This window comes from Triturus cristatus, chromosome 6 (genome assembly GCF_964204655.1).
Source record: "Triturus cristatus chromosome 6, aTriCri1.1, whole genome shotgun sequence".
Taxonomy (NCBI): domain Eukaryota; kingdom Metazoa; phylum Chordata; class Amphibia; order Caudata; family Salamandridae; genus Triturus; species Triturus cristatus.
In genome coordinates, this window is record NC_140589.1 from 547222971 (window position 1) to 547237050 (window position 14080).

Here is a 14080-nt window from a genome sequence, read left to right on the forward strand (position 1 = left end):
TGATGTTGGAGCCCTGGACATCTCGGAAAGAGTATTCACCCTGCAAGGAGTCAAATTTCATATTGTTTGCAGAACCAAAAAAGTCTCCAAAATTGTGTCATATCCAGCTTTTGACAATTCCCCTAAACTGTGCGATGTCCGCTGCCTCAAGAATATGAGTATGACAGAGGAAACCCGTATCCCAGGGGAACGCCAGTTGCTACCTCAAGGAAGCCTTTTAATCATAGCCCGTTGGATCAGATGGGTTACGCAAGAGGCGGGAATAAATGTCTCGTAGTTTGGCGCCCATTCAGTGAGGGATGCAATGGCTTCAAAGGCCTTTTCCGTGGGGGCCAGACTCGAAGAGATCATAAATGCCACAGACTGGTCATCAGACTCAATGTTCAAGAGATTTTATTTCAAACCAGTTGACATGACAACTTGGGTGGTGGATAAGCTTTGAACAAGCATAATCCTCGCCTCTGGTTCTGACATAGAATGAAAAATGTCCTAGTAATCATGACGGAAAGTTTCAATTCTATTAAGGACGCGGAGGCAAGGATTATTCCCACTCGAGTCTCAAGGAGTCCTGTTCCCAACCCGGAAACATTCAGTCTTACAGACATCAAGACCGAAGGACCAGTAGGGTATAAGTATGTTTTTTTGAAGAATGTCTCTTTTCTCATACTGAAGGATGTTACATTGTCAGTGTACTGTGATTAGTTTGCAATGTGCCCTTGTGGTACTTACTTGAAGTTACAAGGAATTGGAGTCATCGGTCTGTTCTGGTTTTTCTGGTTCTGAAAGTTCCAAGGTTGGCTAACAAGACTCGAAGATGAAGAGGCCACAGTCAAGAAAGAGCAGGTCAAGCAGGAAGTGTACACCCTTGTATCCCTCGGAGACTGCCTATTGGTGGATTGGACATGACCCCTGCTGCGTGCATGATGGGAACATTAATTTTTTGTTGAAAGTTGAAGATACTGCTGGAAAAAGGAATAAAGAAAGTTGAGCATAATCCTTTCCTCCGCTTCCTTAATAGAATTTAAACTTTCCGTTATGATTACTAGGAAATTTTTCATTTCAGTGGAGTAGAAAGTCCTGCTTTACAACACGGAGTTCCGAGCTGGGTACAGCAGGACCTGTGGCATGAACCTTTTTTTATATTGACCCAGGATGCCCCCACTGAGCCTAGGGGCTTATGGTACTGCTAACCTGCCCCAATGTACTCACTTTTTTTCAAAACACAAGAGACAAGGATCTGGTCTCTCAATCCTGAAATGATGACCCCAACATTTATTTTTGTGCATTGGCTTTACAATCCGATTGCAAGGTCCCATAGGACTGGTTAAGGTCCTGTGGAACTTGAGGGACATACAGAAAAAAGTCCTCTCTGCCAATCAGAAGGATTTCCCTTTTAACTTTGTGCTACTGCGGTATATCCCTAGGGATTGACCATCCACATATCACTGCATTTTGAACCTTGATTTCCCAAAAACAGCTGACCTAATGTACACTAAAGCACAAACAGCACCCTTCTTGAGCAAAGATCTACATTTGGTGTAGTTCTTTTCTGCTGCTTTTTCTGTATCCCAAATTTCCTAATACAATTTTCTTGGGAAAAGATATTTTAGGATACCCTACCTTTTTTCATGGTCCTCACTGAAGGATTACACCAAAACCTTCCAGGAAGGGGCAGAGGTGAATAGACTCGGATTTAAACAAAGCAAAAAACTACTGAGATCAGCATGCCGTTGCGACGCACGCCCACTGGGCGGTACTGCAACTTAAACGCTGCAGGTGCGGCGGTAAACTTTTTTGCTGTGCCTCCCTCGTGATACCACTGAGCAAGGGCTAAGGAAGCCCGAAACATGTTTGGTTTACCTGCGCTGTGGTGGTGAGCCTGGTCCCCCCCCCCCCCCCCCCTGCAACTTGCCGAATAAAAAGGTTTTGAAACACGCCCGTATGTGGTGCCTCAATGGTGGTGCAGCTTTCATGTGGAGAGATACATATATACATATATATATATATATATCACTGAAAAAACCATAGGTTTCACACATGTTATAGTTAGCTGGACATTTTACTGATAAAAAACCAATGAAATTCCCCCGTTATAGTTACTGCAGGCAACTATAACTCACGCGACCGCAATCCTCTGCTGATGCTAATACTGTATTTAGACACTTATTTGCCCATGTCTTCTTCCATTAAATTTTAGCTTTACATATATTACAAATATTTTTTTTTCATAAAGACACATATGTCATCAGCAGAAGATTGCGGTCGCGTGAGTTATAGTTGCCTGCAGTAACTATAACGGGGGAATTTCATTGTTTTTTTATCAGTAAAATGTCCAGCTAACTATAACATGTGTGAAACCTATGGTTTTTTCAGTGAATTTGCAAGGTTTTTTAAATGCTAAGTTACTTTACGCCATTCGTGGCGTGCGTGCCCAGTTAACGCAGTTCGTTCCGTGCGCGCACAGTGAGCACGCGGTGCGCTTCGCGCACCGCGCGCCCACTTTACGCAGTTAGTGCCGTGCACGCACAGTGGTCACGCGGTGCGCTGCGCGCACCGCGTGCCCACGTTAAGCGGGATGGGCCATGTACGCACGATGCGCTTCGCGCACCGTGCGCACATGGGGGACATATTTTGCGCATCTTTGTGAAATGTATTCTTTGTTAACTTCCTACCTATGATAAGCCATGCACAAATGGTGCCCTTCGGGCACCATTTGCACACGGGGTGGGGAGAATGTGGATAATTTTTTTTTTACTATTTTTTACCATGCGCGTACGGTAAGCGTAATCGGCGATTTTCCGAAAAAAAATTATTTATTTTTTTTGGGCTTGTGGGTGGTTTGGGGACCCCTGTATCAATGCTGGGTGGTTAGGATCTCATTAAACTGCCTCTTTACACATTTTTGGGGTTGGTTTTTGCTGCCCTACTCAGGAAGCGAGAGAGAAAATGGCGGCCGCCGCTTCCTAGTTTCGACCGATTCGAATGTTTACTAAGAACTAAGAGCCAATCAGAATCGCGCTCGCGCACGCCACCGTACGCATACGGTAAGCTTACGGTAAGCGCACCGTAAGCGCACCGTAAGCTGCCACAGATATATATATTGATTTAAAGGCTATTTTCTCAGAATCTACTGAACAGATTTACACCAAACCTACAAAAGGCACTTCCTTGACCTGGGGACTACCTCTCTGCCAAATTTCATTAAATTCTGTTCAGCCGTTCGGGCTCTAGCCCTGTCTAAAGGTCCTATGGAAAAATGCATGGGAAAAACGCGTTTTGGGACCCCCCTTTTATCTCAGCCCCCGCTTGACGAATCCCCCCGAGACTTTCAGGGTAGGAGCGGAGCGTAGCGCCCCACCTATTTTGAAAAATTCGCGAGGATTCGTCGACCGGCGCCAAAGTTATTCAAAATAGAATGTTGCGGATTTCCTATGGAAACGTGGTCCTAACTAGAACTACCTACTGGCGACCGCCAGTAGGTTATATATATATATATATATATATATATATATATATGACGAAAGTCGAAATGCATCATGCCTTGCTGAAAAACCTGTGAATAAAGGCTTCCATAGAATCCCCGCTGTGTCCCAGGACTTCTTTGAAGTAAGGTGGTCGTTTTGTGATCTTTTTCGCGCCTGCCAGGAGCGCGATACAGGCACCCATCCATTAAGTAGTCCTGGACTTTGCTGGCAGATCAGACTGTGAAATCAAGGTATTGATATGGCCAGGATCGCCTTGGGAACGGACCATACCAGCGGCCGCTGCGATCGGGCAGCCTGTGATTACATGGGGAGGCGAGCATGACTTCAGTTTGCCTCAGGCCCGGTGTGTTCTCATTACTGGGGCCGGACGTAGGGGACCTGAGGGAGCCTTCAACACGTTTAATATTTTGTTTGCACCTGCCACTACATGGGCCCCCTTTGCGCAGCATCTCTCAGCACTCACGGCAGTTACGATATCCGGCTGCAGTACTCACCTGAACAATGTATGCTGGGGATTGTAGTTGTACATGAAAATTCATTCCTCATACGCCAGCAGGACCAGCTGATCTCCCACCAATGGGAGCGCACTGAGATTTTCAAAGGAGGGAACAGGAGAGGACAATTCAGCAGTAGCATCTGAAGAAGACATATATATGTCTTTGTGACATATATATAGTTAATGACAAATACATAATAGAATTATCTATGTAAAGAACTTGTGTCATGGGTGGCTTTGGATATACATACTTACATTTTCAAATTGAATTACAATTAAATGGATCAGGTAGCTATAGATTACATAAACAATGGCTTTTAATACATGTGATTTGTATTTTACATATTATTTAGGCCCATTCAGTTACATTTTGCTATATCTTGCAACAAATTGCACACAATTTGCGTTGTTTTGCACATGAATTCCGCATTTAAGCGGGAAGTGGCGCATATATACGCGCATATATATATGCATATTTTGTACATTATACATCAGGCGTTTGTTAGACGATTGATGTCCTTGGAGATTCAAGGTTATTATTTGTTTACATTGCGTAATTTGCACATGTTAGTTGCGTATTTTGCACAATGCCTTGCATTTATGCTGGAATTTGCACATTTGCCCTTATATGGAGCATATATTAAGATATGTATGACTCATTCAGGGAATGACTTTGGGGATTCAACGTTATCGCCTTATTAATGTCATTCAGTGTGCAATTCATAAATTCATGTTGTTCAATACGTACAGAGCAATATAACTCTGCGTAAATTGCTGGAGAAACATATGTGCAAGACAAGCTGGGCATTGTATTTGAACAAATATACATAGACATGTATTCAGTTTTTAACCATGCGTAAAGGTTATAGATTTAAACAATGATCTGATCTATATAAAGTCGCATAGAAAAGAGCCCCATATCACAAGTGTTTCTTCACTGTTTGTTATCACGTGGTGTAACAGCAAAAAAAGAGTGAAAAAAATGAGTGTATATAACTTTCATGACGTACCGCTATCTCGCTATGTGATCAAGGGCACTTGATGCCCGAAACGCATTGTGTGAGGAGTGAGAAATAAATCTTCCTGTCATTTGCAAGTTTCCCTGATGGTCGTTGTTTTCCATGTTCGCCGAAAGGAAGTGCTGGAAAGAGTTGCCATTATACTAATATACGGAAGTTAGGTTGCTTCCGGTTCAACGGACCCCTCTCCACAAGTTGGTGGCAGCTTTCAACCTGAACTTTGCTGTGGATCCGAGAAGGAATTTTTTGCTGCATACCCCCTACGAGCCGGAAAAGCGAACACCAGGAAGTGGACGCCGACGGTCGAGTCGGAGGACTCGCGAAGGTATGTCTAATACACTGGTGAGTGATATGGCATGAACGTAGGTTTGGGGATTCAAACGGAAGCTTGCATAGGATTTGTTGAGAAAATCACGTAGAACGAGTTGTTTTTCAAACTCACATAAAAAACCTCCAAACATGTCAGTTGACGCGGTACGTGAACGAGAGGCAGCAGCGGACATACTGTTTGGGAGGATACCAACGGTCAATTCTAATGCTCCAACTACTAAAGAACTGATCGATAAGGCTGACAATGATATAAACCTGATGTTAAAGAATCTTGAGAAAAAAATGAAAAATGAAGTAACCAAGTGGTGGGAACACAAGTCCCTTACAAAGTACGTTGAGGCAGATAGAGTACCTCGAGGACTCAGAATACTATTGGCTCCAAGCTTTGACAAACCCAACCCAGCGATGTTAAGGGAGTGGGGAGAAAGTAACTTGGTAGCATCCATGAATCTGGTGCATATATTAATCAAATATGCCGAAATTGACCGCCAAACGTTACTGTTAGAAATTGAAACAATCAATAAAGAATTAGGTAAATTGGACAAGAAGGAATTCATTGCAGCTAAGAGAAATGAAATCAATGAACATCTAAAAAAACATGAAGAAAAAATAAAAGCCAGAAAAGTAATAAATTTGCTAGGGACCAGGCGGATTATGAGCTGGGGCAAATTTATACATTTGCACGTAAATACGACAATGCAAGGAAATTAAAAACGAGCAGTACAAGCAAACCAAATATCTTAAGCTGTACACAAATATGTGCAACTGAAACTAATATTGTTGGAACAGATACTGAGTCACTAACCAGTGAGTCAAGTATGGAAGGCACAAGTACGGATAGAGCACTCAATAAAGTGATCCTAAGTTTGGGCGAAGAAGTTGATTTTTTAGTAGAGGCTCGGAGGCAAACATTGAGGCCACGAAAAGAATGCAATAGAAAAAGGTGGAACACAATCAGACGAACGCGGTGCCGTCGGTGGAAACGCGAAGCGGAGAGGGAATCAAAGAAACTACTGGCATTCTGGTAGTATAAAATGCCTTGGTATTCTCTACACTAACAATATTAGAGATACCATTAAGCTTAATCAGAAGGATATTGTTAAAAGGCTTTCCTCCCTTATTGCTACCTGGTCTCCGCTTTTCTTGTCATGGTGGGGGAGGCTAGCCACTATTAAGATGATGCTTCTTCCTATTGTAAATTTTTACCTTTCTATGCTTCCAGTTTCCCTACCACTCTATTTTTTTTAAAACAATAAATCGTATCTTTACCTCATTACTATGGAACAACCGCAAGGCCAGGATCTCTATTTCCCGTCTTCAACAACACAAAGAATCAGGCGGAGTCAATTTTCCCAATCTCACTCGCTTTCACTCTGCCTTTACTTTAAAACAGATTTGAGCCTTTTTATCTGACTCATCTGATCCTCCTCTTACAGCCTGGAGCTCTGTAGAACTTGCGCAACTCTCACCTTTCTCCTTCAATACTGCCACTCGCTTATCTCAGCCTCCGCAGCGTTTTCTTACCCCTATCTTTCGTCATTCTAGAGCACGTGCTCTCTCGTTGTTTCGCTCCTTTCTTTCGCAGTCAGAGTTTCTTTCCTCGACTCCAATTTGGTATAACAAATCTTTAAAGATTAATAACAGAGCACTTTTTTTGAAGGAATGGATTGATAAAGGTATTATTACCTCTAATCATCTCCTTGTAAATAACACCTTACAAGACTACGCGGATATTCGTGTTTCTTTTCATCTTTCCAATGCACACTCTTCTCAGTATACCCTACTCCAAAACTCCTTCAATCTCATTCTCTCTCAATTCACCTCCCCCTTGCTTCCCGTAACAACCCCTTCTCTGTCCTTACCAGATTTCTCTATTCCTTTTAAGGCTGCTGCGATTTATAAACTTCTTGCCAGCCCCCTTGCTGAAAGACCCAAATCCAAACTTGAACTTTCTTGGGAAAAAGATCTCGATCAAGAGTTTCCCCTTCAGGTTTGGAATTCTTTATGGTCTAAGATACATACTGTTTCCCGTTCTGCTAGCACTACACAGACCTTGTTCTTTTTTTATGACAGACTTTTTTTCACTCCTTCAGACTTACATAATTTCAAACTGTCTGATTCCAAAAAATGTTGGTCTTGCCCTCATACAAATAGTGATTTTTTTCACATGTTCTTTCACTGCCCGTTAGTTAAATTTCTCTGGTCGCGTATTTGGTTAAAATTGAATGAAATATTATCTACTGACCATTCCTTTGAGATTGTCCATATTTTTTTTGGGTGGTGCCTCACCTATATGGAATGTTCATTGTAATGCACGCAAATTTATAGATTTGTATATAGCCATTTCTTTACAGATAATTACTACGAATTGGAAAGACACCTCCAAGATCTCATACAATGCCTGGCGGAATTTATTGTGTCATCATCATAGACTTGATCGTGCCTTTGCTACCACTGTACCTCTTTAGATCAAAAAAGATTTGTTATGGTTGCCTTTAACTAATTTTCTGTCTCAAGATACCCCTTGAATATTGTGTATTTGTATCCTCTTTTAATTTAGTCGCTATTTAAACTTTTTATACTTTCTCACTTATATAGATCTACTTCCTTGGTTATTTACAAGATTTTTTCTTACCCAATGTATTGAATATTTCTTCCCCTCCTTTCCTTTCCCCTTTCTCCCTTGCTTTCCTGTTTTTTACCTTCCCTTGCCCCTTAACATAACACCTTTCCAAAAAAAAAAAAAAAAAGCTTTTTACCTTAGTATATCCCCTGGTTTTGTTAGGCATTTCTTAAACCTTGTTAGAATTCAATTGTTTTTATCGTCTTGTCCCATTGCCTAATGCTGGTATTTTGTACTGATGTTTTACTTGGTTTATTATACTCAATAAAGCTTTCTAAACAAAAAAAATAATAAACTACTGGCGCAAGAGATAAATCCTGATTTGAAAACCATAATTAATCTTTCGACCATAACCTTGACCAAAGCTGAGGAACAACTTCTGTCCCTAGGACTTAATTATTGTCCGGAAAGTAACTTTGAATATGCCAACACTAGAGTTGATATTTTCTGTTTTATACGCAAGTTAAAATTAAAGAAGTTCTTTATGATTAAAAGAGGACTGGAAAAGAAAAACAAGAATCTCGGGGATGTGACTGATCAACCAAATATACAGGCATCGGATGTACAAACATTACTAACTATGCACAATTTGAGAAATGATAAGCAAGAGGAATCTTTTGACTCTCCTCAACAGAAGTTACATGCAATTGATCTGTTACAAAAGGGTGCAGGGGAATGCCTATATAAACCCAAATCGACATTTCTTCCAGTAATGCCTAAAGATGCTGTGGACATTTTCCATGAATGTGTTGTCGAAGAAATAAAAAAACTCCACCGTCAGGTTAACTACAAAAAAAGTAAATTAAACTTTAATCAGGTACAATATCAAAACTTAATGAAAAAACTCAGTAACGACATGGAGATTATTGTGAAGAAATCAGACAAAGGAGGGAATATTGTTCTCTGGCCTAGGAAACAGTATGTACAGGAAGCCATGCGACAACTCAATAATATGGACTGCTATGAGAAAACGACAATGACGGCTTACAACAAAGCAAAGGAAGCCCTAAAGAAAGAGTTAAAAAAATGGAAACAAGAGGGGCTAATATCGACAGATGAATATCATTTTATGTTTAATGAACATCCAGTTCTTTCCTTTCTTTATCTATTACCAAAAATCAACAAAAAAACATCTCCGATTCCCGGGCGCCCCATCATTTCAGCGATCAAAAGCATGACCGAACAGGTGGGGCAGTACGTGGATTTTTATTTACAAGATCTAGTAAGAACATTACCTTCATTTGTAAAAGACACTGGGGACTTCTTGAATAAATTGAAAAACATCGTATGGTCAAGTAATATGATCCTTGTGACTCTGGATATAGAATCGCTATACACCAGTATTGAACACTCATGTGGAATTATTGCAATTAAGCATTTTCTAAACTCTAGACCGTGTGAATATTTCATGCATAATAAGATGTTGATATCTTTGATTACATGGTGTTTGGAAAATAACTATTTCCTATTTGGCAAGGACATCTACAGGCAAATACAGGGTGTTGCGATGGGGGCCTGCTTCTCACCTAGCTACGCGTGTTTACATGTGGGCTATTGGGAGGAGCAGGTCCTCAGAATCCAATACAAAGACATTTTTGAGAATAGAATCGTGCATTGGTTACGTTTTATCGATGATGTTTTTATTGTTTGGAATGGAGACATTAAAAGTGCAGAAGATTTTATTGAAACTATTAATGTTAATGGTTTTAATTTACATTTTACATCATGTATTAGCCAAACTAAAATAGAATTTTTAGATGTTTGCATTTATGTGAATAATAACGAGTTAGCCACTACGGCTTTTAGAAAGCCCACAGCAGGCAATGCAACACTTCACGCAACCAGTGCACACCCCAATCATCTCATTGGCAGCATCCCTTATGGGGAAGTTTTAAGACTAAAACACATCTGCAGCACATCAGAAGATTTTGAGAGTTGCCAGGATGAGGCCCTGTCCAGATTAAGGAAAAGAGGCTACACTAATAAGACACTAACAGATACAGTATTGAAAGCCAGCAAGAGAACCAGGGCATCGCTCCTAGTGCAGGAGACGGAAGAAGAGGGGTTAGAAAACACATCAGAAGACCCACCCAGACTTATTACAACGTACAGTCGTCGGGGAAAAGAAAATCAGAGCCATAATTAATAAGAACTGGCCTATCATCCTGACTGATAATGTTCTTAGTAGTAGACTGCCAGAGAAACCTTTGCTTACATTCAGGAAACCTCAATCGATGAGAGGGCAACTCTCAAGAAATTTTCCAGAGCTAGAACATAGGGATGTATGGTTGAAACCTAGAAAAGGTTTTTACAAATGCACAACCTGTCGTGCTTGTAAATTTGGAATGAACACCACTAAATACAGTACTCCATTCAGAGAGAATGAGTTGGACATCAGAGGCAATTACAACTGCCGCACTGATTTTGCGATATATGTGCTCACGTGTACCTGTGGACTTAAGTATGTGGGAAGTACCAAGCTCCAGGTGCACGTGAGGATTTTGCAACATCTTCGGGCTATTATTAATAGCGATCCGGCATATCCTGTCGCACGCCATTTTAAAGAAGTCCATAACAAGGACATTAACTGCCTATCCTATTTTTTTATCGACTCAGTTCTAGCTCCACGGAGAGGAGGCAATAGAGAAAGAGCACTTAGACAGCGGGAAACTAAATATATTTTAGAACTGGATAGTAGATTCCCGAATGGCCTCAACAACACAGAAGACATGCACACCTTCTTATAGAATGTAAGGCCTTTACATCTGTAACAATACACGATTGAACTAAGACAGTAAGGAGATGTTATATGTGATATATGTACAAAGATAAACTATCATATATAGGCCTATAAGAGGTATAGGGTCAATATTCTACCATGACAATGACCGCTGTGACCAATACAATTAATATTACAACATCTGTCCAGCTTGCCCCAAATTTTAATCACTTTATAAAAATTGTAATCACTTTATAAATATTATGAATGTGATACACTTTTTGGAGGGGTCATGCATTTCTGCACTAGGCACTTTATAGTTAATGACAAATACATAATAGAAGTATCTATGTAAAGAACTTGTGTCATGGGTGGCTTTGGATATACATACATACATTTTCAAATTGAATTACGATTAAATGGATCAGGTAGCTATAGATTACATAAACAATGGCTTTTAATACATGTGATTTGTATTTTACATATTATTTATGCCCATTCAGTTACATTTTGCTATATCTTGCAACAAATTGCACACAATTTGCGTTGTTTTGCACATGAATTCCGCATTTAAGCAGGAAGTGGCGCATATATACGCGCATATATATCTGCATATTTTGTACATTATACATCAGGCGTTTGTTAGACGATTGATGTCCTTGGAGATTCAAGGTTATTATTTGTTTACATTGCGTAATTTGCACATGTTAGTTGCGTATTTTGCACAATGCCTTGCACTTATGCTGGAATTTGCACATTTGCCCTTATATGGAGCATATATTAAGATATGTATGACTCATTCAGGGAATGACTTTGGGGATTCGACGTTATCGCCTTATTAATGTCATTCAGTGTGCAATTCATAAATTCATGTTCAATACGTACAGAGCAATATAACTGCGTAAATTGCTGGAGAAATATATGTGCAAGACAAGCTGGGCATTGTATTTGAACAAATATACATAGACATGTATTCAGTTTTTAACCATGCGTAAAGATTATAGATTTAAACAATGATCTGATCTATATAAAGTCGCATAGAAAAGAGCCCCCTTCTGGACCCCATCTTTTGTAACATTCCTGGCCTCATTACCGAAGTTCCTGTTCCGGTCCCCTGGTCAGACCATATGGTGGTCCCTTTTAGTTGGAAGATGGCTCAGCCTAACTCTTCCTCAAATTCTTATAAAGGGCTAGCTAGGCATTGGTCCAAGCTTGACCTTTCTAAATGGGCAAGCATCCTGAAGCGTACTGAACCCTCAGTCCATTTGGACGTGGAGAGAGCCAATCGGGAGTTTAACCTGTTGATCGAGCGGTCCTTGGACAGTCTGGTGCCAAAAAAACTAATAACAACTAAGAAAGGCCTCACCAAGCATCCTTGGTTTAATCAGGAGCTGAGAGCTCTTAAACAAGAGTGTAAAAGGGAAGAAAGGCAATGGAGGAGAGAGTTTAGTGGGGGAAAAAAAGCAGATACAGAGCGGTTCTAAAGAAATACAAGACCGCCCTGATGAATACCAAATCTGCCTTCTTTGCCAGTAAAATAGAGTCCTCTGCTAATGTTCCCAGGGAAATATTTAGAATTGTGAAATTGCTGACTAAAGTCCCCGACCCACGGCCTGACTCGGACGAAGCAGGCAGTCGATGTGAAGAACTGGCGACTTTTTTCTGCACTAAGATTAAAAAGATCATTGATACGCTTCCCCCACTATCTTCAATCGCCTCTCAAATGCCACATGTTAGTCAGATTCTATCGGATCACCCCAGGCTCTCCTCCTTCTCTCCTCTTAGGGAGGATCTTTTGCCTACTCTGCTGAATACTATCAAGAGTGGTTCCCCGTGTGATCTTGCTCCGATGAGCATTTTAAATGCAGCCCTTTCCACCGTCAGCAAACCAATTGTGAATATGGTGAATGCCTCTTTGAATTCAGCTATTGTGCCTAGAGAATGGAAGATAGCAATGGTTAGGGCCTTGCTTAAGAAACCCAGTTTGGATCCAGGGGACTTTTCCAACTACCGTCCTATTTCTCTATTACAGGGCATTAGTAAACTGACTGAGAAATTTGTCAATTCACAATTAGCTTCCTTTTTGGAAACTAATAATTTGCTGCATCCATCACAAACTGGGTTCAGGAAAGGACAGGGAACAGAAACTGCTTTGTTGAGGGTTGTGGAGGATGCCCGGAGGATTCTGGATGATGGTGGCAGCGCAGCCATTATCCTCCTGGACCTCAGTGCCGCCTTCGACACAGTTAACCATCACATTCTGGTCTCCCGTCTCAGCAATATGGGAATCACGGGCAAGGCTCTTAAGTGGCTGGAATCCTTCCTTGAGGATAGATTTTTTAAGGTCTTTGAGGATGATTACTGCTCTGGTCCGGTCCCTTTACAGTGTGGGGTTCCGCAGGGGTCGTCCCTCAGCCCCACATTGTTCAATGTGTATATGGCCCCTTTGGCGGAGATAGTGGTCCCCTTTGGGGTCCAGCTTGTGAGTTACGCCGAGGACACTCAGCTGGTGTTCTCCCTGAATCAGTTCAGACAGTCTCCGCTGCAGTTACGTAACTGTTTAGAAGCTGTGGCATGTTGGATGGATCAATCCCACCTCAAACTGAATGGCGGGAAAACAGAGCTGCTGTTGCTGGGACGGCAGGCTAGCTTTGACAACGCGACCTTCTGGCCTTTGTGTATGGGGCCGGGCCCTACTTCTAAACCAGAAATTAAAAGCCTTGGGCTTTGGCTCGATGCGGAGCTAACGTTCAGAACTCAGGCTAGGAAGGTTGCTGCCACCTGTTTTGGGATTTTAAAAACCATGCGAAAAATCCTCCCACAACTGCCGGAAAGGGCTAGAAAAATCCTAATACAATCTCTGATCCTTTCCAGGATAGATTATGCGAATGCCTTGTATTTAGGAGCACCAGCCTCCACGACCAAACGGCTTCAAGTTGTTCAGAATGCGGCGGCAAGACTTCCAATGGGCGTCAATCACCGTACATCAGCTAAACCTGCTCTGAAATCTCTTCACTGGCTTCCGGTGAAAGAGCGGGTTTTCTTTAAATCTTTGTGTATGGCACATAAACTCCTCCACGGGAAAGGTCCTCCCATCTTGGAAAATTTGGTCATTCCTCACAAATCCCCTCTAAATCTTCGATCCAATGATCAGAACTTGGTAGTGATCCCTGGAATTAAGAGATCCCGTTTTGGTGGGCGTCTCTTTTCACTAAACGCCTCCAAACTTTGGAACTCCCTTCCTCTGATGCTTCGCCAGGAGCCTTGTCTGCTTGTGTTTCGGCAGAAGCTGAAAACCTGGCTCTTCCAGAGGACTTAAGTCGTGTTTCTAGTCTAGTTAATGGCATTCCTATTTTTCCTTGGGTTACCCTTGTTGAGCGCTGGGATGCTTTCGAGTAGCCATGTGCT